The sequence below is a fragment of the Numida meleagris genome, chromosome 7 (assembly GCF_002078875.1).
Source record: "Numida meleagris isolate 19003 breed g44 Domestic line chromosome 7, NumMel1.0, whole genome shotgun sequence".
In the NCBI taxonomy this organism is placed as follows: domain Eukaryota; kingdom Metazoa; phylum Chordata; class Aves; order Galliformes; family Numididae; genus Numida; species Numida meleagris.
Genome location: NC_034415.1, coordinates 17,465,840 through 17,487,790, shown reverse-complemented (window position 1 = coordinate 17,487,790; position 21,951 = coordinate 17,465,840). Strand labels below are relative to the sequence as shown.

Genomic DNA, 21,951 nt, shown 5'->3' with positions numbered 1-21,951 from the left:
GAAAGCATGCTGACATAATTTGAAAATGAGAAGAAATCTTTTTCCCCTTCTGGCAATAATTGTACCCTGCGCTGGAAAGGAGTATCATCTCTCCCAAACGCTGGATTTTTCCTGCTTCCTCTCCTTCCTCATTCTTTTCCTCTTTTGAGGAGGTGTATCTGATAATAGTGTCTGATAATAAGTGGTTGTGGATCCAACTGCTAAAGGTGTTTAAGCAGCAAGGAAGAGCTCTGGATGCAGCCATCAGCATCTTGAGGTGAACGCCTCAAATCTGCCCTACATCTGTCCCTTGGAATGCCTGTAACCTTACTAGAATATCATGAGCCTATTTCTGTCTGTTTCTGCTGGGTTTTTTATTTCTTATTTTTTTTTAAAGCTCATACTGAACGCTTGAAATATTGTATTTTATTTTGGAGTTTATTTTTCCAGAAAAAATTCACATAGGACCTAATTTTTTATTTTATGAGTGTACTTTATGAATCTAATGGCATTGCCTGTTGAAGTAAAGAAAGTGGGATTTGGCTTTATGAGAGAAACAAAAACCCTGGCGTACTTCCATTCTTTCCCTGTTAGCAGAGAAATGAACAGTGCCTTGTGTCTTCCCAGATTTTTGATGGTATGTAGGTGCTAAAGGTTAGCAGGACTGAGTCTTAATTTTGGTCTGCTTAATATTTATAGCTTTATTCATTGAAACTTTTTCCCATTTGTGTTGGTGGAATTTTTATCTAGAAAACTTATGTTATCATGAAGAACAAACAAGATATTTTATGGTAAAGTAATGCCTTTAGTAAGAAAAGCAATTTTAATGCAATTGAATGAAAATTACATTTTTACTTCATAATTTGATATGAACTGCTAGAGACTTCGTTGATTTTTGAGATAAACTTAACTGTTCTGTTCAAGTGATTTTTAAAGTTGAGAGGCGTGAGCATCTCATTGCACCCAACAGTGGCACTGAGCATTGTCTCGCAGCAGTAAATGCGAAGGGATGCTGCTGATGGTTTGGGTTTGGGTTAGAGAGACACATTGGATAGCATGGCTTTGTTTTCTTGTTTGGGGTGAGCTTTCATTTCTGTTTGGTTCTAGATAAGCAGTGCATTTTTTTTCTTATATTTTTTCCCTTCCTGAAAGCATTTAGGTGACTGAAAAAGAAGCCTGTGTATTTCAATCCAGGAAAGACTAAAGCTGAGTGTTTAACTTCTTTGATGGATAAGAACAGGCACGGACGTGGAGGGGGGAGGTGTTTTTTGTGTTAACTCTTTATGTCAGATAACAGTTAAGAAAGATTCCTGAGGGGATTCCTTGAAAGTAGTCACTGATTTTTGGGTTCCTATGCCAGCTGTTACCCACATTTGTCAAATATTTTTGCTAAGTCTTCTTGCTACCTGCAGAGGGAGCTTGCATATGAGATAATCAGAGTAATCAGGGCATTCTGGGCTGAATTGTTTCCAGTAAGTACAATTTCCTTCTGCTGTGCACGCTCTGCTATGCAGGGCAGAAGGGCTCTGCTAGGCAGCTTTTAAAAAGATTGTCCATCATTAGCAGTAAATAACAATGGGCAAAAAAAATAAAATCGTTAGAAAGCAAGAGCTGACGTAAATACTATTTTTTTGTTTTGTTTTTTTGAAGGAATGCCTTTCTTTTGAAGGTGTGAAAGGGAACGGAGTGAAACAATTCTCGTGTGTCGAGGTACAGGAGAACAGTTTTGGTGCTCTGTATGGCGGGGAGCAGATTTCAGTTGCGTAAAGTGTCTTCTCTGATTCTGAAAATGTCATGTCAGCATGAGAGAGACAACATAGTGCTAAGGGCTTCAGTTCCTCTTGAGCAGAGTAGTGTGCTAGCCAAAAAGCAATAGGTAAGTCTTTTCTATTTATGCAAGCAGTGTTGTGAATCATAATCAAGATGATTGCAGATGCAAAGCTAACTCTTAATTTTGCTTTTTCTGTATTATGAAAAGGTGGATAATTCTATCCTGGTACAATTGATGAATATATACAGTTGTGCTTAAGCAGGCAAACGGTGGAAGGGTTTGCTGGCTTAAGCTTTTAACAGAAATACAGACAAGAAAGAGCAAGGAATATCAGAACATAACGTTATTTGTAAATAGTGAAAAATCAGAAATGCTTTAAATTGTGACTTTTTAATCTAGCACAATGAATGAAATGTTCTGGCATACTACAGGTTTTACAATTTGTATTATAGTTATTTGGATAGTGAAAGCATATGATCCTTCGAAAAAGTTGAGATCTTTTTAATGAAGAAAACAACTTATTTACAATACAGTCTTGCTTGCTGAACAAGAAACATAATAGATGGAACTTATATGAATTCTGCACTATTTATCTCAGGGAAAATAGTGGCAATCAATTTACTTTAAAATATTTCAGTAAATTTAAAGATGATTTGCTGTGATACTGTTAGGAAGTAAAGCAATATGCCTGCACATTCCATAAAACAGACACAGCACTCTGTAATATGCTCTCCTGTAATAAATCTGCCACGTAAATTGGTATGAGATTTGAATTTTTTATTGTTGTTTTTTAAGCTTAAAGTTTTTTTTTTTTTTTAGCTTAAACTAACATGTTCAGCCTAAGTCGTGGTCTAAGGGTTTTAATTTGGATTTTCTTTTTAAACACCAGGAAAGATTTACCATATCTAAAAGAGCAGCAACTCAGTGTCAATTTATTATTTATACTGGCTAATCCTTGCTAATGTGAAAAGTCAGCTTGTTATTGTAACACCAAATGGCCCTCTAAGTAGGGAAACAGTTAAGTAGATCTCCTGTAATAGGTTGTTGTCTAGTAAAGAGATTTATGGTATTGGCAAGGGCTATTGTATAGGTATTACCCTCTCACAGCATGATCATGTATTATCTTAACAACTCAGTGCCACATTTATGTTGAGCATTTTCATAACAGGGTAAGAATATTAGCCACAGCAATTACACTCCAATAGGATTATAATGGTAAGAATTACAGAAAATATATAAATCATGTCTTTCATAGAGATTTTGGTAGGTGTTGGGAGTTGAAAAGTTGCAACTTCCTTTTTGCATTGAAGGATACTGATGTATTTGCCATGATGAAGGAGAGGTTTCTTAATTTAAAATTTGCTGAGGAATTATGGGGAGGCAGTGGACCTAATCTTTCTTTACACAGTGTGTCTTTTCCTTTCCCTGTAAGTGTATTTCAGAAACTTACTTCAGTGGTGATTGCCGTACAATACAAAAATCGAGACGTATGTATAACTCCAATTATGCTGTAAGGATAATACAGCTGGGATTAAGATACATTCTTCTACAGCCTTGTGTTTTGAAGGTAGAACAATGATAATTTACTTGCTACATTGAAGAGCCTACTTGAATAAAATCTTATTCTTTTGTTTTAGCAGTAATGTAATTCATTTTCTGTTCCATCAGGTCTGTGTTTTATGGTAACTCAGATACTTAAAAAAAAAAATGGCTACAAACAACAAAAATGACAATAATGTCATACTTGTACAGTTTTCACGCAAGTGACATTCAAGCTGTTCCTTAATTCTTAAAAAAAAAATTCCATCTGTTTAAAAAAAAAAAGTGAGATGTTAATATTCACTCACTTTGCAGAAGCAATGTGCAAGCCACATTTAATAAAACTAATTATGTTTTATCAATAAACGCTTAGAGTGAATGACTGAACAAAATACATTAGATTGTGTTGGCATTTACGAGTAACTGCACTAAGCATAACAACAGTCAGAATGGCTAAGGGTGGCTAAATTGCCATACGTTTTAAGATAGTACCTTGAGATATTTCAGTAGATAATGAATGTATAAACAAACATACTTTTCTTCCCTAATATACTGTAACAGAATGATAATTGGGGCTATTCCAATTTATAAAAATGTATAGATAGCAATTATTGTTGTAGAACTTCCCGATATGTGTTCTGAGTATTATATATGTCCATGAATTGTATTAGCTAAATTTGAGGAACACATTTCCTAGATGTATGGGATTAATTCTATGTTTAAGACTTTACGTAGAAAGATCTTGTGCTTATCTGCCTTAAATTGTTATTGATTACCAGAAAGTAGAGGTAAGATGCTCCTGTTTCTTTTGACAATAAATATTTTTTATCAGCGTGTTTTTAGAAGCGTTGCACGCAGACTTAAGCATTTTCTGGTGGATTATTAGATAATAGCCGAGCACTCAAATTGCATATTCAGCAGTGAATACTCAGAACTTCGTTATTTCTATAGCTGTTATAGCACTGTATGACTTACGTGTCATCAGTAATTCATACAACTTGTATTTAAACAGCTAGAACAAAAAAAATTTCTAGAGCTCTGTCTTTTAGTGTTATATTCAGAACAAGGATTATGATCTGAAAAACAACATTTTCCATTTTAGAAAATCTCCTGTAGGTTCTTAGATTGGCTTCACGTTTCACTCATTCTGAGCTGTGGAAAACTATTGTATCTTTTGTCTGTAAGTAAAAAGCAAACGCATAAGGACGAATGTTACCCCCTGATGAATGTGGAGCTCCAACCGATTTAAGAGCATGAACTGTGACTGCATTGTTGAGGGCAGAGCTTGGCTTGTAGATGCTAACTAGGAAGCGGATACTTAAAACAGAAGGAAGAAAAATGCATAAAAATTCAATAACAGGTAAAGCAATTTTTTTCAATGCTTTAAATGTTAGATTTTTTTTATAATTTCTTAAAGTATTACAATTAAGGTACAGTGGATTTGTTTTACATATTTCTGTCACTATAGAATGTTTTCTAATATTTTAGAAGACAATGTGTGTTTGAAGGAAAAAAAATACATGCAGAACTCCTCTTGATTAAATTGTTATCGACGTGCTTCCTTAAACCATTTTTAGAGTGAGTATATATAACCGTAAGATAAAGACTGTGCATTTTTCTTTCTGTACAAATCCCATAATGAATGGTTTCTTAAAATTAGAATTCTTCTGCTTGAGAGACAGTAAATCAAAGCACAAATCCACACTGAAGTTATTTTACTTGTAGCGTGCATTAAAAATGAAGCCACACTAAGTCATACTTAACTGCCCCTGGACAACTAACCATGGAGAAAGGATAAGTGTCTTTTTTCTTTTTCTTTTCTTGATCTTTTTTATTATTATTTATATCTCTTTGTCTGTTTGGAACAGCAACGTTGTTATGACTAATAAAGCTTTTGTATTTGGCAAATTGAACGCGAGTAATCAGTAGTTTTTGGCTCATGACTGAAAAATCTGCCGAACAGAGCACAGAAAGGCAGTCTAACATTTAAAATATACCTGTGAATGAAATTCATCTTTATACTTCTGTCACTTGCACACAATTCATATATCATTATCATAACTTCTAGGGATGATTTCTGGTGATAGTGATATTTACAACAGTGTTTGAAAGTAACAGGATTAGAAAGTGCTGTTTTCAGCCTGCTTGTACAGCCACTTAGGTTTTTTCATGAATATTATTATTATTTAGAGAATATAGTGCCTTCCAGTGAAATGAGCTTTTGTTACCTATCTATTTAATGGTCATTTTAGAAGTTTGGTATATTTCTATTATTTTCAGCTTAATTCTTTGTCCATCCTTGATCTTTGTATACATTATCTTGCCAGGAGTCTAAAAACAGTAAATTTCTTACTCCTTGTTTATTTTTCACAGGAACTCAGTTGATATATGAAACAAAAAAGAGTACTGAAAGAGTACTTCTTTGTTGTAGTTTTACATATTTAAGAAATGTTTATTGAAATTCCTGTGTGTTAATGAAGGAAAGTCAAATAAATGAAAGGTCTGCTAGGAACCAACATAGTATTTATGCTTATTTTTAAAATATTTATGTCATAACCAATGCGCCAAATAAAGCTGTGGCATTAACATTATTAAAACTTATCTGTAGGAATTTTATGACAAATACTAGGTGCAGCGCAAAAAACTGTCATTTCTTCAGTGCTGTGTTTAAGCAGTTTGTTTAGGTGTTTTCATGACTTCTGCACAGTCGAGAGATACGATTAATGTCTCCAAAATTACTTTATTTCAGCCATTACGTAAATTACTTAGAAGAGCTATGGTTTAGGCCTTGTTTGAAGTACTAGTTGCTGCCAAATCAACTTTTAAAAGGTAGGAAATACATAAATAGAATATTTAGTAATATATACATTTAACTGCTCTGTGGAATTTTCTTTGATTCGCAAATGGTACATAGAAGTAGCTCCCCTGTGCTGTTCTCCAAGATGCGTGGTTTCTTTGGTCAGGTCTATCTGACCCTTGAACAATGTATCTTTTTCCTGAAGTGTTAATGAAAAAAGGTGTCTTTTTCCTAAAATGCTTATGAAAAATGGTGTGTACAAGATGTTTTAATCTGAAGAAAAAACAGGTGCGCATTTTTTTTTTTTTTTTTACTGTAGGCTGGTGATTGAGAGCTTTCTGGTGATATTGCCCGACGCTTGCCTCTTGTCACCTTGTGTGCAGTGGTGGTCCTGTCATGGCTGCCCCTCAGGTCTCTGTGGAAGTGTGACTCCTCCCATGCTGCAGATCTGAATGCAGGGCCAGGTGCTTTCAGTTGCTTCATGATAAAACAAAGCTGCAATCAGTGCTAATTCAGCTAATCATCAGGAACGGAGGTAGCCCCATTGCCCCTCCCTTGCCTCCACAAAATTGTCCCTGATACAAAAATACAATATCTGAGATGAAACACTGGAGTCTTTTGTGAGCTGTCTTCTGGTGACGGTACTCAGAACCCAGGTTTGTCCTTTTTCTGTTATTCACTGTCAAAAAGCCAAAATCTCCATTTTAATGAAGACATTTCAAAGAACAGACAGGCTTAGAAAGACATTGTATATCTTTACATGCTCCTTCCTTTTAAACATGGAAGGAACCCTTAGGCTATAAATTAAAGAGAGTTTTATGTGAGGTAGCTGATCGCAGTCTGCCCAATAGCAAGGAATAGTTGAAATTCTTAAAAAAAATAAAATAAAATAAAATAAATTGTAAATGACTTGGTGGTTTCATGCTCTTCAGTTTGTGGTTATCTTATGTGCCCCTCATGTCGTGTTTTTGTCAATATTTTCCTTTCACCTAAGAACTATAGCAAGTAGGAGGAAAAGTAACTTGAAAGAATGTAATTATACCAGAGATGCATTTTCATGTGGGAACCTTTATACTGCCTTCATGTAAATGAAGTTTACTATGGAAACCTTAAGAGCTCTTCTGTGCAGAAGGGTTTATCCCATGTTTCATGGGAAGCACCAGTTTGCTTCACTCTCTTTCCGTAAACCACAGGTACATGTGCCGTGGCTAGAGCGGGTCTGTTCTGTGGTGCTGTGGATGGGTTGCCTGGGGACTCCTGACTGATGGTCTTGGGTGGTGGAGTGCAGGATTCTGTGCACTTTCAGTAGTGTGCAGGAATTAGAGCCACCTCAGTGGATAATCCTATTTTGCGTTTTTTATTTTTTTCTCGGTACGTTATGATGTTTGTTTTTTTTTTCCCCTTAAGTCGGTGTGTTCTCAGACATGCTCACTGACATTCACTTTATCTGAATGTTTACTTCCGGAGATGGAAACTACAATATAACAGCTTTAAAAACAGAAAATCCTCAAGCCATGCTGACAAACCTTTTGCATTACAGCATAATGCTCATCGCTGAGTAGTACCCTGGTGTGATGCGGGCAGTGGTGCTGCAGCCTCTGCTGGTTGGGCTCTGGGGTTAGTCCTGTAGACTGTGGCTCCTGGGATCCACTTTTCTTCACCTGGGACAAGGAGAGACATAGATTGGTTTATTTCAAAGGCTTCATGTTTCTAAGGTTCGTGTACAATTTTAAATATTTCTGTGATGTTTGTTATTCTTTGAAATTAATCATCTCTTGAAATAGTGTTTCCTAATCAATTTGAATTATTGATGTTTTGGTCCTTAGTAGAAGGACAGTGGTACTTTTCCTCCCAGACGACCAGTTTAATGAATTACGCCTTTGTATCTGTGAAAGAATAGGGAAATGAAAAGAAAATCATAATTGCAGCTTACTGAATGGGGCTCAAAATGAAAAATGGCCAGTAGCCTTTTGTGTAGTCTCAGTCTCTAAGAAATAGGTGCTTTGTGAATGTTGAAGGAATCCATACTGACTGTTAAGAGGTTGGAGCTGTTGGTAGTCGCTGTAGATAGGTAAGTTTCTAGAGGAATGTAACGTTCACTCCTACATTTAAATATTTGAAAATGTTTAGCTGAATGTCTTTTTATTCTTAATTATCTCAAGCTAGTCCTACAGATTGTAGCTTTCATAAATATTTTTGAAAGTGAATGAAATAGAAGCAAAATTTGAAAAATAGTAGGTGATTATTGATGAATGTATATATGCTTGAATACATATATGTCTGTATATTTATTAATACAGCACTTTTTCATTCAAAAAGACAAAGTGCCCAGTATATAGTATGATAAAACTATAAAACTGTGAGATCAGAGAATTGATGCTTGTGTTGAGCTACAGGCGAAAGTCACGGCCAGCCAGGAGAGCCTGGCTTGCTTCAGTCTGCTCTCAGCCGGCTGGACTGAGCTTGCACCCCTCCTTGTTAGTAACTAGCGGCACCACAGAAAAGCTAACAAGTGATTTTTATTTACTTTAAGTAATACTGTAAGATTGATATATTTTTTAAATTATTATTTATTTATTTTTGGTGACCAGTAGCCGTTGTAGTGAAATGCCTGACTGTTTAAATCATATGCTGGACTGGCTGTAGTATCTTCTTGTATTGTACACCATGTCAATCTTGGTTTTTTTATTTTTATTTGTAGAAGATCTATAGAACTTTTATTTTTAGCTGAATAACAGTAGATTGCCTTTTGACTGAAGGGATATTAAAGTAAAACTGAGTAACTTGCAGGGTACGTGTTGATAACCCGGCAGCGTCCAGTGAAATGCTTTGTCAGGCCTCGCACCACCACTTCTTAATCGTCAGAAAGGACAGAGTTTTATGGCTTTTTTTAAATTATCATTATTTTTATTCTGTTTTTTTTATTCATCCTCCTGCCTTTTTTTTCTTCCAGAAATAAAATCTCAGTTCTGCCCAATAGTGGCCCATAAACAAGCTGTACATTTATGACCATCATTATCTCTTCTGGGCTTGATTTTTTTTAAACAAAAAAAATTACGCAGAATCTGCAGTAGATGTGTTGAAACTGTGGTTCAAGAGTTCTTTTTTTTTTTTTATTCTCCTGTCACTGTAAAATCATCAGCCCAACGATTACTTACAGAAGAACAAATTTCTAGGTAATTGTATGCAGGCGTACACGTAAGTGCACATCCCTTTGTGTGCTTGTGCTGGCCTCTCTGGTAACATTGGTGCAAGTGTTACCTTTCTCTGTTTCCGTGTAACATTTTCGAATTGTCCGTCAGAGAGATATGTACCTTCTGCTGTGGACTGGAGGACTTCTTGGTGGATCACAAAGCTCACAGCTGCTAACTAGCATGGCTTATGCTTATGTTTGGTCTTGTGTGTTGGGTCATGGCAGCATGGGGCTGTCAGCAGTCCTCCTGGGGGAGATGGCATTACACTCTGATGTTCCCCAGTCAAATGCCCTTTGCTTTGTGCACTATTCCGAGTGCTCTCTGTTCTGTGTCGGCTCGTGTCCCATCCCTGTCAGTCTCCTCGTGCTCCCTCAGCCACTGCCACACCTCATGTGTCCCCTTTGCTACCACCACAGGGCTGGGGCATTGGGATGCATTGCCTCCCTCAGGCCTTCCCATCCACCTGCTCCCTTCCACTACTCACTGCCCCACGGCTTTCCTGCTGCCACCTGCCGTGGAGTTCCCCGGAGCTATGCCTGCTCCCCTTTCTACTTTTCTTCCCTTTTCCTCTTCACATGGCCCCACAGTGTGACTCTCTCTTGACTACTGGTAGCTGTCGGTCTGTGGTTGACTGATGGGGATTTCCTTCTGGGCTGGATTTGTGATCTGTGGCTGAAGTGTTTTCAGTGCGTGTTACTAAGTCAAAATGTTTAAGTGTGTAGAGTGCCACTTAGATTGGTTTGTCTTACTGAGTAGCTATGGCTGGTGTCACTTAGTAAGGGTGAAGAGTTTGCACAGTGAAGTATCTTTGGGCAAGGTGTGAAATACGGTGATCTAGGTAAGATACAGTGTTTTTCATATTGCTCCGTGAATGAGAAGCTGGTAAAAAGGCACGTGTCTTCTAAACGGGGACAACCTTCAGTTTACCTCCTGTCTGTTGTGCCGTCAGCCTCTCTATCACTGTTGGTGTGGTAGCTGAAGGCTTAAAACTGTATTCATGAAAGCAAGAATTTGTTGCATTTCAAAGAAATTGCATTTTTGTTACAAATAGAAGATCAGACCAAAAGGTTAGACTGTCTTCAAAGTGGCAGTAAAAATATGTTTAAGACCCCATTCTGTTCTTTGCTATCACAGGAGATGACTTGTAAATTGCCTTGCATGAAAGTGAGTTTGATTTAAGGTATTAATAAAATCTAAATTTGTGCATTCTTGCTGTGGGGACTGAAGATTTTAATTTAGTGAAATGCCAGAACAGGTTTCTTTGTGCTCAGTTTGATGAGTGTTATGTGAGAACTCCATCTTACTAAATTAGGGCAGACATCTATATTACACTGTTTACAAACTGCTATGATTAAAACCTGGTAAATTTCATATTTAATATTCAGTCATCTTTGAGCAGAACCGTTGTCTTGATTTCACCTCGGCACTGATTCTTGTGTTAAAACGGATGAAATAGCAAAAGCTAATCTGAGCAGGAGTGGGAAGGCTGGCATGTGGCAGGGAGCGTGTGTGTGGGGACAGCCTCAATGGAGAGCCCGGTGCCACCATTGTCTTTTACTATGCTAAAGAGAATGGGTATGAATTTGTCACTTTAATGTAAAGCTGTGTTTCTGCAGGCAGCAAGAAATAATTTAAACATTGTTTTCATTTTAAAATGCTAATCTAAAAGTCAAAGTGTCATCACGAAGAAAGACTTTGTGGTGCTGAAGTGTTTGGGCTCTTAATTCCCATGCACTGCCTCTAGTGACAGGGATTCCGATCCTTGAAATGCATGTGGGAATTGTAGGTGCAGGCTTCAACATAAAGAAACCATTTGTCCAAAGAACAAATAACTACTAAATGTACTTACATTTTGTAAGTACACTTTTCCATCAGTCCCTAAATTCTAAATTCAGCCTCAGTTGCAGATACTTTAAAACCTGATAGCATCAAAAGGTCCTGAGTGTTAGTTGTCAAGCATAGGCATTGCTACTATTTTTAATATCTTACTACTTTGATTTTCTTCATCTCTCTTTTAACACGTCAAATAAGAATGTAGGATATGTCAGGAGAATATGATAATAATCATTTTTAAAGCAATATTTTGACTTAAAAATAATGTTAAAACAATCATGTTTAAACAATTCATAATGCAAGCATCTGGGGAGATTCATTGCTAATTAAAAAGAAAAATTAAATATATTCTGCAAACTTATTTGATCCAGTTTGCTGCTCTCTCATATCTCTAGGTACTTTGATACAAACTTCATTTTGAATGAAAGAAGGAAATGAGCTTGCTGATACTGCCCCATATGTGTCCATGCAACAAAATGGTCTTGACAAAATTATTTTAAGTGTTACAGTCGCAATTATTGCAAATTTGGTTATTGATTCTTTTCAATTTCGAAAAAGTAGTAAGATTGTAGGGCTTAGAAAGTGATCTAGAAATAACCTCTCTATCTGTTTTGGGGGAAAAAAAAAAAGCATTTTGAAAATTGCTTTACTCTCAAATGATAATACCAGCTGGAGTATGACTGTCTCATTCAGGGTGTAGTAGGGTGATTGGCAGGCTCTGCTATTCAGCTGTCCACAGCTGAGCTGCAGGGGTTGAGCGGCACTGGCAGGACTGCACATAAAAGTTTCTGCTCTGTTTGCCAACTGTGCTCTTGGCTCTAGCTGACGTTACACAGCTCTTGGTTCCAAAGCATGCTCGTTTGCCAAACTACCTAAAAATTTATTCTGAAATTCCTAATTAAATAAAACCTTTGATGTTTTTTTTATGTCTTGGAAAGGCATGCATTCTTTCACAGTAGATTCTGCTTTGGTGGAAATACAAATGAAAATTAAAAAAGCCCAGTGTGAATTAAAAAGCTATAACTGGTATTAGCAAAGAAATTGACTCTTGTAAGCAGAGTGGGAGCTTCAGTTTCTCTTAAGTATTTAAATTACGGGACTTTACCGTGTTCTTCCCTGCAATTCTTTGCATGCGTACGTTTTTATATTTCAAATGGTGTGAAGATTGTTCTACTATGAATGATAATTGCAGTCAGTATACAATTTGGTTGATTTTTTTCCACTATATAGCAAGATAGCTTGCAGTAACAGTAAGGTAGCTAAAGTTATCAGTTGCATGATAAAGGTATAATTTATGCCAAACCAGTCTAGAAGCTTTTTCAGAAGACTGATAACAACTGCTTTTATACATATTGCTATGTAAAATGCATATTAGTGTTAGCAGATGTTGCACTTTAATCCCCCAGAATGATTGTTTGGTAGCAGCAGGAGATTTATTAAGCTTGAGTTGTGTGAAATTGTGTGTGCATAAGCTGCTATTTAGATTGTAAAAATGCCATTGAAAACTGTTAAAAAGTTTTAACTGTAATTGGCAGAGAGGTATTAGCTGTTCTAAAAGAAGTATATGTGTACTGTTGGCCCTTGTGCTGTAACCTCTTTATCATTTATCTTCTTGTATTAATGTCACTGAATTATTAATTCATGAGCAGGGTTGGATAGGGTGAAGGTACTATTTAAATGTGTGGCACATGTATCCTTATCGCTGTAGACATGAAAAGAGTCATTTTGTGTTATCTGTAAAATGGAAAGGACATTTAAAATTTCATTTACGGTAATCCACTTCACTTCCCAGTAAAACACCTAGATTATTACTACCGTAATATAATGTTCATATTCAAATTTTGTAATCTTTCCACTCTGTTCACTTATAAATATTGTTGATAGAGAAATGTAGACTTTTTTGCTTTTTAGTTACCCTTAGAGTTCATGAACTGGAGCAGAACATATGAAGAGCAGGATTTTATTTAAAAACAAACAAACAAACAACAAAAAAAAAAAAACACAAAAAAAAACAAACCAAAACTACAACAAAAAAAAAAACAAACAGAAAAACCAATTCTCTTAGTTTCTAGTAAAAGACTATAGATAAAAGCCATCAAGTGTTTATAATCAGGAAAGGCTAAATAAGCTATTATATAAAACCATAACCTAACCTAATTAAAAACAAATATTTATTTTCAAAGTAGAGATATCTGTCATGTTGAGCTAACAAGACCTACATTTTTTTACAAGAAATTGTAAACGTGTGACAGAGTTCTCGGTCTGCTAGATAAAACCATGTAACGTTAGAGAGTACGTGTTCATTTGATGCTGTATCTAACTTTTCCTGTGATGTGTGGAATATGAAATATAGATATGTATTTTATATATTTATATTATACATAGATGTATACAAAAAATGTATTAAACATGTAAAGTTTTCTTTCATTCCGCTGAATAATTTTCCATTCATTCTTTTCAAAATTATTTGAGTGGAAGTGACTGAGTGATCCTGTATCTTCAAGCACTCGCTGTGGCTGTTATGCCAGTGCTGGAGATGACCTACATTCCATTTTGTTTAATGATGAAAATACATCACTTTGCAGCCGTTCCCTTTTCACAGTGCAAGGCACAGACCTTCGCTATTTCCAAAGTACATTTTCCTTTTCCCTCACAGGGAAGAGGAAATACTATGTAGGACTCTAGGGAGAAGTGCCAGTTTTAAACAGTGGTACATGCAAATAGTAGGAACTTTTCTGTTGAATTATCATTTAGAGTTCTTTTTGCTCGTAACATCTCCAAGTTTAATCATTATAGTTTTTCAACTTAGCCTTTTTAAAAAGGGAATTTAAAAATGGACTTAAATAGCTTTGTATTTTTCTATTATAGTTTGAATAAATAAAAATGCCCATGGTTTACCTCAATTCATTGACTGATAGTCATCCAGCTGCCTTGCTTGGTGAAGAATAGTCACCTAAATGTTCATTGCTCATTAAATTATACAGTAAAATACTTTTAACTATAGTTGTGCCATTAAGTAGCTTTGTAGAGCCAGTAGCAGAAACGAGCTCTTTATTTCTCTGCAGAATCAAGGACTTTTTGCATAGATACTGAAGATTTCCCATGCCCATTGCGTATGTTTTTTGCGGTCTCGGTGATATGTGAGCAATAGTTGGGCAGATCAGCTGTATGTTTTTGTGTAGATGCAAGGAAGCATTAGTGCCATCCACGCACTACTGGCATCTATGGCTTTTGAGCCTTTATTTCTTTTCTTGATTTTGCTGTGTGTATGTGTTAGAAAAGCTGATTATGAGTGAAGGAAAAGAAAGGGGAGCTGATTATTTTTATTTCATGGGTTTTGAGATTTAAGCTTTCTACTTTTAAGTCCTACTGGTATTAAAAAAAAAAAAAAACTAGTATGTCTTCTGCCAGCATTTGCTTTATGTACTCAGTATGCGTATGTAAGTCTTCCAAAGGGTTACATAAGTTTAGAGACATTTCTACCTGTAAATCATGCTTATGTGGAAAATTTCACGTGTGTTTAGAAAGTAGTCTGAAGACCTTCTTGGTTGATTTTTCTCTCAAAGGTGACATAGTTGAGCTGTCCACAATTTCTTTCCCTCTTCTGTTGTCAACATTTCAGATTTTGATAATGCTATCGCTCATGACTGATTTGGAGATAATTGTATGCAGCACTTTGCAGATTTCTCTGCCACCTTTTAGTGACTAAATGGTTTGACAAATACGTGAGAGATAAGGTTTTATGAAGTGTATGTTGTTGGCTTTTTCTGGAACTAAAATGTAGACTTCTGGAGCTTTTGACTGTCAGGCTGCTGATTTGAGGGGGGGAAAAAAAAGGCAAACAACCAAAACTGATCAACATATCATACTAATGCTTCACAGGAAAGAAACAAAACAAAACACAAACAAAACTAGTGATATATTAGAAGGGGTTATTTGAAGAACAATGCTGAAGTACAGCATGCTTCAAAAGTTAATTATAAGTATGTATCATTGAAATAGTCTTTCAGCAAATGCAGTATTGTGATGCTATAGTAAATTCTAGTACTTGAGGAAATTATGAAAGAAAAGGTATTTGAAAATACCTTTCTCCTGCTGTCTGTATTTAGCTGGAGGCTTTTCACATTTCTTTCCAAACTCATCTGATATATTTTATCCTAGATTACCTCATTGTTCCCAAGAAATCCTTTTTGGTAATATTGATAACCTAATATGTGACAGATTTTGGTCATTATTATTTCATTTAGTGGTCATACGTATAGACCAAGAGGGAATCTGAATATTGATTCACTGGATGGCAAGTAACAGTGATTTATGAGTCACGGATTCAGTGCAGTGAGCCAAACACAGTGGAGATTACATCTTATGTGCCACCATTGATTTTGTTTCATATTTCGCTGCACAATGATTAGGCCAGGGTCTCGCAGATGTTGACATTGGAACCACATTCCTCTGTAAGCATAAAATGTACCGCAAATTACATCTACTGCACTGTGTACCTATTTTTCTACCACCTGCTTTTTGATTTTGGAAAAATGATAAATATTTTTTACTTACTTCTGGACAAGTTGGTATTTTTGTGGTGACATCAAAAGATTTTGACAGAATTTTAAAAAATAATCAAAAGGGACTTTGCTGTCAGCATAAGCTTCTTCTCAAAACTTGAACAGTATAATTTATATTGAATACAGACTGCATACATTGATCTGAAGTACCACTGGTAGAAAACAGGGTGCTTTACAGTGGATGCTGTTGCAGGGCCTTCATTAATCTTGATGATATTCTTGGCATATATGTAGAAATGCAGTCGTTTCAGGGGGCTGGTGCTCCCAAACAGAGATGTGCAGACGTATGTACATGAAGAAAAACCATGTACTGGAGCTGAACAACTCTCTTAACCCAGTTACAGCCTGCATTAAAATTCTGTGGTCTTGTCCACACTAGACCATAACTTGATTTTGGAAGTTAGCAGACCATGTGCATGTTACTCCTGGCTATCTGAGGATCTAATGAGCATGTTCCATCTCTTACGTCAGCTGTGCAAGGTGTATCTGAGCCCAGTTCTCTGCTGGTGCCCAGCAATGGGAGGTTGGAAGGCAAATGAGGCCCTCTGTCACCACAGCACTTGACCACATAGACTTGGGGCCTGTAGGACTGCTGCCCCAGCTCGCTTCCATGTTGGTTTGCTTTGTCAGTCTGCTTCCACTTCAGACAAGCTTTCTGCTGTGAAAAAGGCTGGATGGGAGGGGGGTGGGGTGGAAAAGATCAGCTAAGTGGCATAACAGCTTTGAGAAATACAGGCCTTTGCAAAGCCTTGTCAAGACTGTCAGCAAACAGTTTACTGTCTTACAAGACTGTGGTGTCTTTGGTTGATGTTAGCGTGGTGATTTTTTTTCATGAGAAAGGAATGATATCTTTTAATATAAATAGATTATTTTGAGGATCTCTCTTTTGTGAGAAGTTTGAAAAGCCTTTGAATTTTCTTCAGCTGTTACGATTACTGCTTTCAGTTTGTCATAGGGCTCTCTGTGTGTTTTTTATAGCTATTCATTATTTTCTTGTTTATTTTTGATGTTCATATATGAAGTCTGAGCTACGCAGGTTTGAAAATGAGAGCTATTTGTTTTACAGTTTAATGAAGAGAATGGCAAACAGCCTCAGACTGTGCCTCTGGTGTCCAAAGCGATCAGCATATTTAACATGCTCAGCATGACACTCAGATATTACAGCCGATAAGGCTTGTAATTGACTTACAGTGTCTCTTTCCTTCCCCTGCTCTTTGGATGCTGGGGATTTATCTTGGAGACCCCCAAGAAGATTTCATGACACCGAGGGCAGAAGTGTTAAAAAGGTTTTACCTTAGCTGTTTGAGCTGACATGGTACTGCTCAATCAGACCACCTCAATTCAAATGAAATACAGGAAATTTGTAATGAGGATTGAGTGACACCCCTACCCCCCTCCTATTCAGGAGCATTTAGCAAAGGCAAAAAGAGAAATTGAGTCTTGGCAAAAGGAGAGTGCCTGGAGCCAAAGAAAGCCATTCTTATTAGTGCTAGCAAAGGCTTACTTTGCTGGCTTATTGAATGAAAACTCCCTAGAGTGTCTAGGCTTTATCCTGTGTTAACAAGATGGGGCAAAGCAGCCTTGTTCGGAATGGAGTTTGGGTAACGTGTCTGTAAAGCATAAGAGTGACGCCACGCTGGACTGGATGAGAAAGAAAAAAAAAATCTGCATATCTTCCTCTTTAAATCCTATTTATTTTCTCTGTGAATGATTGAGGTAGACCACTGAGCTGCTGCGTACTGATGGACTGAACTGTTGTGTTGCACTGTTAAAGTTGTGTCAGTGCACCGTTTAGTGTGTTGTCTTGCATAGGTAGGTCTTGCGTTTTGAATAATCTGCTGCTCTCATTAGCTGGGAACCCAGAGTGGTGAGGGTGGGCACTTTTGTGTTCATTCTAAGTTTAGGGTACACCTGTTTATTGCACTCTATTTCAGGCTTTCCTTCAGCATGGAGATGTCACTTCAGAGCACAAGGCAGCCAAGTGCATAGAAATCACTGTTTCTGTTTTATGATTGGATGACTTTGGGCAAGTCTTGTTCATTATTGTGCTACTCCCTTCCCTGATAAATATTCCTTCCATGCAGCTTGGAAAGAGATGTTTTGGGTTAAAAATCCAATGTTCAAAATGTTAATTAACAGGGACTATTGAGTACAGAATGGAAGATAAGGCTCCAGTACATTTTTAGCATTGGGTTGCTTTTAATGGAAAATAAGTCTTTGTTAATCAATGGCAGATTTAGCCTTTCCTTTCTTCTCTCAGTGTGAGACTTGTTTAATTGGAACTGATCAGGCATTGATTCTTTATCATAGCTGCCACGAATAAGCTAACTAAACCAGTACAGGGTCATACTGTCCTCAGTGTTCGGTTTTTCCAAGATTTCAAAGCTTTGAAAAGTTTTGCAACCTGGTACTGTAGCACTAATGTAACAATTATTCAAAGGTTGACTTACATTAATAACCATATTGAGGACTTGGGAATAACTCATTGAACGTATCTGAAGGTATGTTAAACATAAACTAGATCTAGGTCTTGTAGATGCTTATAAGACTGTGTATCTTGGATCATAGTCTCATTCTAGTTTTTACTAGTGTAGCTTAGAAGCTTTTACTAATCACACTGCACTAATTGAATTCTCACGTTACAGATTATAGGAAGTTTAACTTTTTTTAATTGGGAAGGCCTCATGATGGGAAGGCACGTGGACACATGATTTCTCAGGAGACAGTGCAGTTTATTATAATGTATGAATATATATCTACTCACATATGCCTCCTCTTCCCCCTCCTTTCCACTGCGGAGTGTCTCAGATATATTACAGAATTACTTTGTTTCATAAACTGGGTTATGAAAGGCTGTTGGGAGTGCTGCATATGTGGCAAGGTAGGTCATACAGGATTTATAAGGGGCGCTGCCTGGTCTGTGCTCAGCATGTATGAGCTGTGTGGCTGTGGCTGGCATTCCTTACCTCACTGTGCATTGCCATCAGTAAAGCTAGTGTAATTCTGATTTGTGTAATAGAGATGTTAGAACTAAACTAAGACTGCAAACGCTTCACAGTTTCTAAGGCCATTTGGAAAATTAAGCGCTACATTGTGAAATACATCAGTGTTAGTCTGAAAGACTTTTAGCTAGAGGAAAACATACTTGCTTAGCTGGAGACATCTCTGCAGTCCTGTTTGGCTTAACTGCCTGAAAAGCTTGGAACAGGAGGGGAAGGGCAGCTCTTGAGCATGCTATGTCAGTTGTCCGGAAGCTCTTAAAAGACCCTTTTTTTGCTTTTGAAAATAAAACCTTGGGAAGGTTAAACAGAGTGGAGTTTGGAAGCGGCCGTCCTTTAGAGGTCTTTCTCTTCTAAGATGAAAGTGTTTCAAGGAGTGTGCTTGGAGCAGCTTTCTCATATCTCTGGGGTGCTCTTGAGAGCAAGCTTGTTGGGTGGGAGCTGACCAGCAGTGGCATGTATTCTACAGCACTGTTTTTTCTGTAAGAAGTTTTAGAAGTATCGCAGAACAAGGAAGCAAGGCAAGGTGCTAAGATGTTGGGGACTTGGAGCACAGCTTATGGATACAGTATTAAGGGATGCCCAGTACCTTTGAAGGGTGCAGGTTTGAACATCAACTCTTCCATTACTGATCTAGCCTCCTTTAACAGCACATATGCAAAGGAATTTAACAAGGTTAGTCTCTCTGGTAGCAGCAGTGTCTTTTTTCGTTTTTCTGTGAGAGACCATAGCATGGCCCAGAGGTAGGGATTTAAGTTACAGCTGAAATTTTCTGGGCAGCTTTTATTGCACTCTGAAATTCAAGCAACCTTTTGCTCTAGGGAGTCTCTGCTCCACCCACAAGCCCGAGCAGTCAGTGATCCAGAGAAAAGGTTTATTAAGGTCTGAGGGGAAATAAGTTATTTGCGCAGGATAGCCGCTTTCCACTGTCTACTTCTTCTGTTTACAAAGAAGTAACTTAATAAGGCTTTTCCTGGTCCTACTTGTTTGGTTTGGGATTTCTTGTTGTTGTTAGGTTCCACTGACAGTCTCCGTATCTCTGACAGATGCATAGTCAGGAAGACACGAGTGACGGCAGCGTCTGGAGTCAAAGTGGGCTTTGGCTCCAGCTCATGTCTGGGTACCTTTTTCAGGATTAGCCTTTGCTATGTTGATAAATAGCTGGTCCAGGATGGTAGCAGTGTACATTTGTTTGAAGGTGGAAAGCTTCTCAAGTAGATAGGTTGCATTAAAAATTGTTCACTGGGAAGTTGTTAATTTTTATTGAGAAGAAAGAAGCAAAACTAAAACCTGTTGCCACTGTTTTAAAACATTGACTAATTTATTTTTGCTTTTTTAGGAAACATGTCATTGATAATCTGTTAGGCAGGTTAGTTTATTTTGAATTCTTTTTGTAGCAGAACGCTGAGTTCAATTTTATGTCTGTATGCTACAACAATCTAGAGAGAACAATACATTGCAGAAAGTACTTACATTTGTCCTAAAATAATTTGCATTTATTCTTAGTTGAGTAGTTTTTGCTGGTTTTGATATGACAAAAACATCAATGTACTTTCAGAAACATCTCTTATTAGAATAGTTAAAGTTAGTTTACAAGGTCAGAACTCTTTTTAAAAACAAGAAACAAACAACAAAACAAAAAAGCAAGTCTTTGCCAAAAGCTGTTTGCAGCTGTTTCCTAGGAAGATGTTAGATGCCTCTGGTGCTGCTCTGATTTTTTGCTTTTGTTTCTAACACAATGCTCCCATACTCCTCTCAGATACAAAAACTGCAAGAAGCAATGAGATGAAGGATGCTAAAGCACAGGTATGTCACTATCCAGTTGAAGGCAAAGAAAGATATCTCAGAATCTGGAAGTGTGGCTGTGTGTTGTGGAAATAATGCTAAAAATGGAATCTTGGGAAGTCCAGATCTTCTGGACAGACTGGGAACAATCAGAAGGCTGACTTAATTTCAGATACAGCCATTATTGTTCCTCACTTATTCTCTTGGATTGTTCTGATTGCTTATTGAATTTAAACTGATTAGTCTGTAGTGTCTCTGAAGTAGTTCTGTGATTTTTTTTTTTCCTTTGGTGCTGCAGGTGAAAAATAATCCAAGTTGTTCCCAAGCTTTAGCCAAACTATCTTCAGGCATGGTGGGTTTGCTTGTTTTTGTTGTCGTAATTTCTGCTGAATGCAGCACATCCTTTGCAGATTTTTAGATGCGTATTTTTTCAGTTGCAAAATGCTCTCAGCCCAGTGTGAAACGTCTAGAGATAAAATATGACTTTTCTTGACTGCTTCTGGTTGTCTTGTAGCAGCTGGTATCTCACCCTCTAGGTTGAGGGCACAGTTTTTACCTCCGGGCACACAAGACTGTGCTAAGGAGAGCCCTCTGGCTGACTCAGGCCGATGCACCCACTTGCTGTTGCACACTGCTTGTTGAGATATGTACAAATGAAAGCACCTGTGATTGAGGAGCACCTGCTTGTAGCTGGAAATTGGAAAAAGGGTTTGTTTTTACGTATAAACAAACATAAATCAGTTGCACTCAGATGTCAGTTCCCTTTCATTTTCCTGTGCGTGAAATCAGAAGTGTGCTTGTACTCTGCAAGGGAGATGCCTGCACTGAGCGGCACCACTCCTTTTACATAGGGGCCAAGCAAAAAAGCCTACTTTACTGTTTAGTGATCTCCTCGTCTGTCGCCATCATATTGCCTTCATTTACTGCTGGAGAAACTGTTCCATGATGTTTTTTTGTTAATTCCCATCTTTCTGTCCTCGGGGAAAAAAAGTATCAGCCTTGTTGCTGTCTGTGTGCTCAGGGAACAAACTTATCATTGATTAATATTAACGTTGACTAATACAAAAGGAGTTACATTTCTGAAATGATCTGCATAGAATTTCTTTCCCTGGGATTACGTGCTTTTTATCTTTTCCAATTCTTTTTGGCAAGAGGGTAAATATATTTTTAAAGCCATAAACACGTTCCAGTACTCATAAGACTCACAAGTGGCTCTTGGATCCTACCAGTTACATTTTCACAGGCTCTGGCACAGTCGTAGCCGTCTGTTTATAAACTAATGGTAGCTTCAGATATCGCAGAAACGTGTCCGCACATGGAAGCGCAGTCCTGTTCCCAGTCTTGAAAAGACTAAGCCAGCATGGCACCAGATGCAGCTCTATGTGCAGTCATTCTCTTGGAGTTGTTTTGTGTATCTGTATGCAGAACAATTTTTGTGCTTAAAAATAATTTATACTTTTATACTGATGTTTGTTTCTGTGTAGCTTCC

At 37.3% G+C, this 21,951-nt stretch overlaps 1 protein-coding gene across 22 annotated transcripts in view; it reads left to right on the top strand.

The window, feature by feature from the left end:
• ADGRL2 (adhesion G protein-coupled receptor L2) overlaps positions 1–21,951 on the top strand; it is a 383,711-nt gene that overhangs the window by 236,208 nt on the left and 125,552 nt on the right. The window contains exon 1 of one of the 22 annotated variants that reach the window (XM_021404129.1): positions 1,600–1,855. The exons of 20 other annotated variants lie outside the window; for them this stretch is intronic. The gene's annotated coding sequence lies outside the window, so the exon portion shown is untranslated. Of the gene's footprint in view, positions 1–1,599; positions 1,856–7,783; positions 7,802–21,951 lie in introns of those variants that run through there. One more of the 22 variants, XM_021404131.1, reaches the window with a different exon arrangement.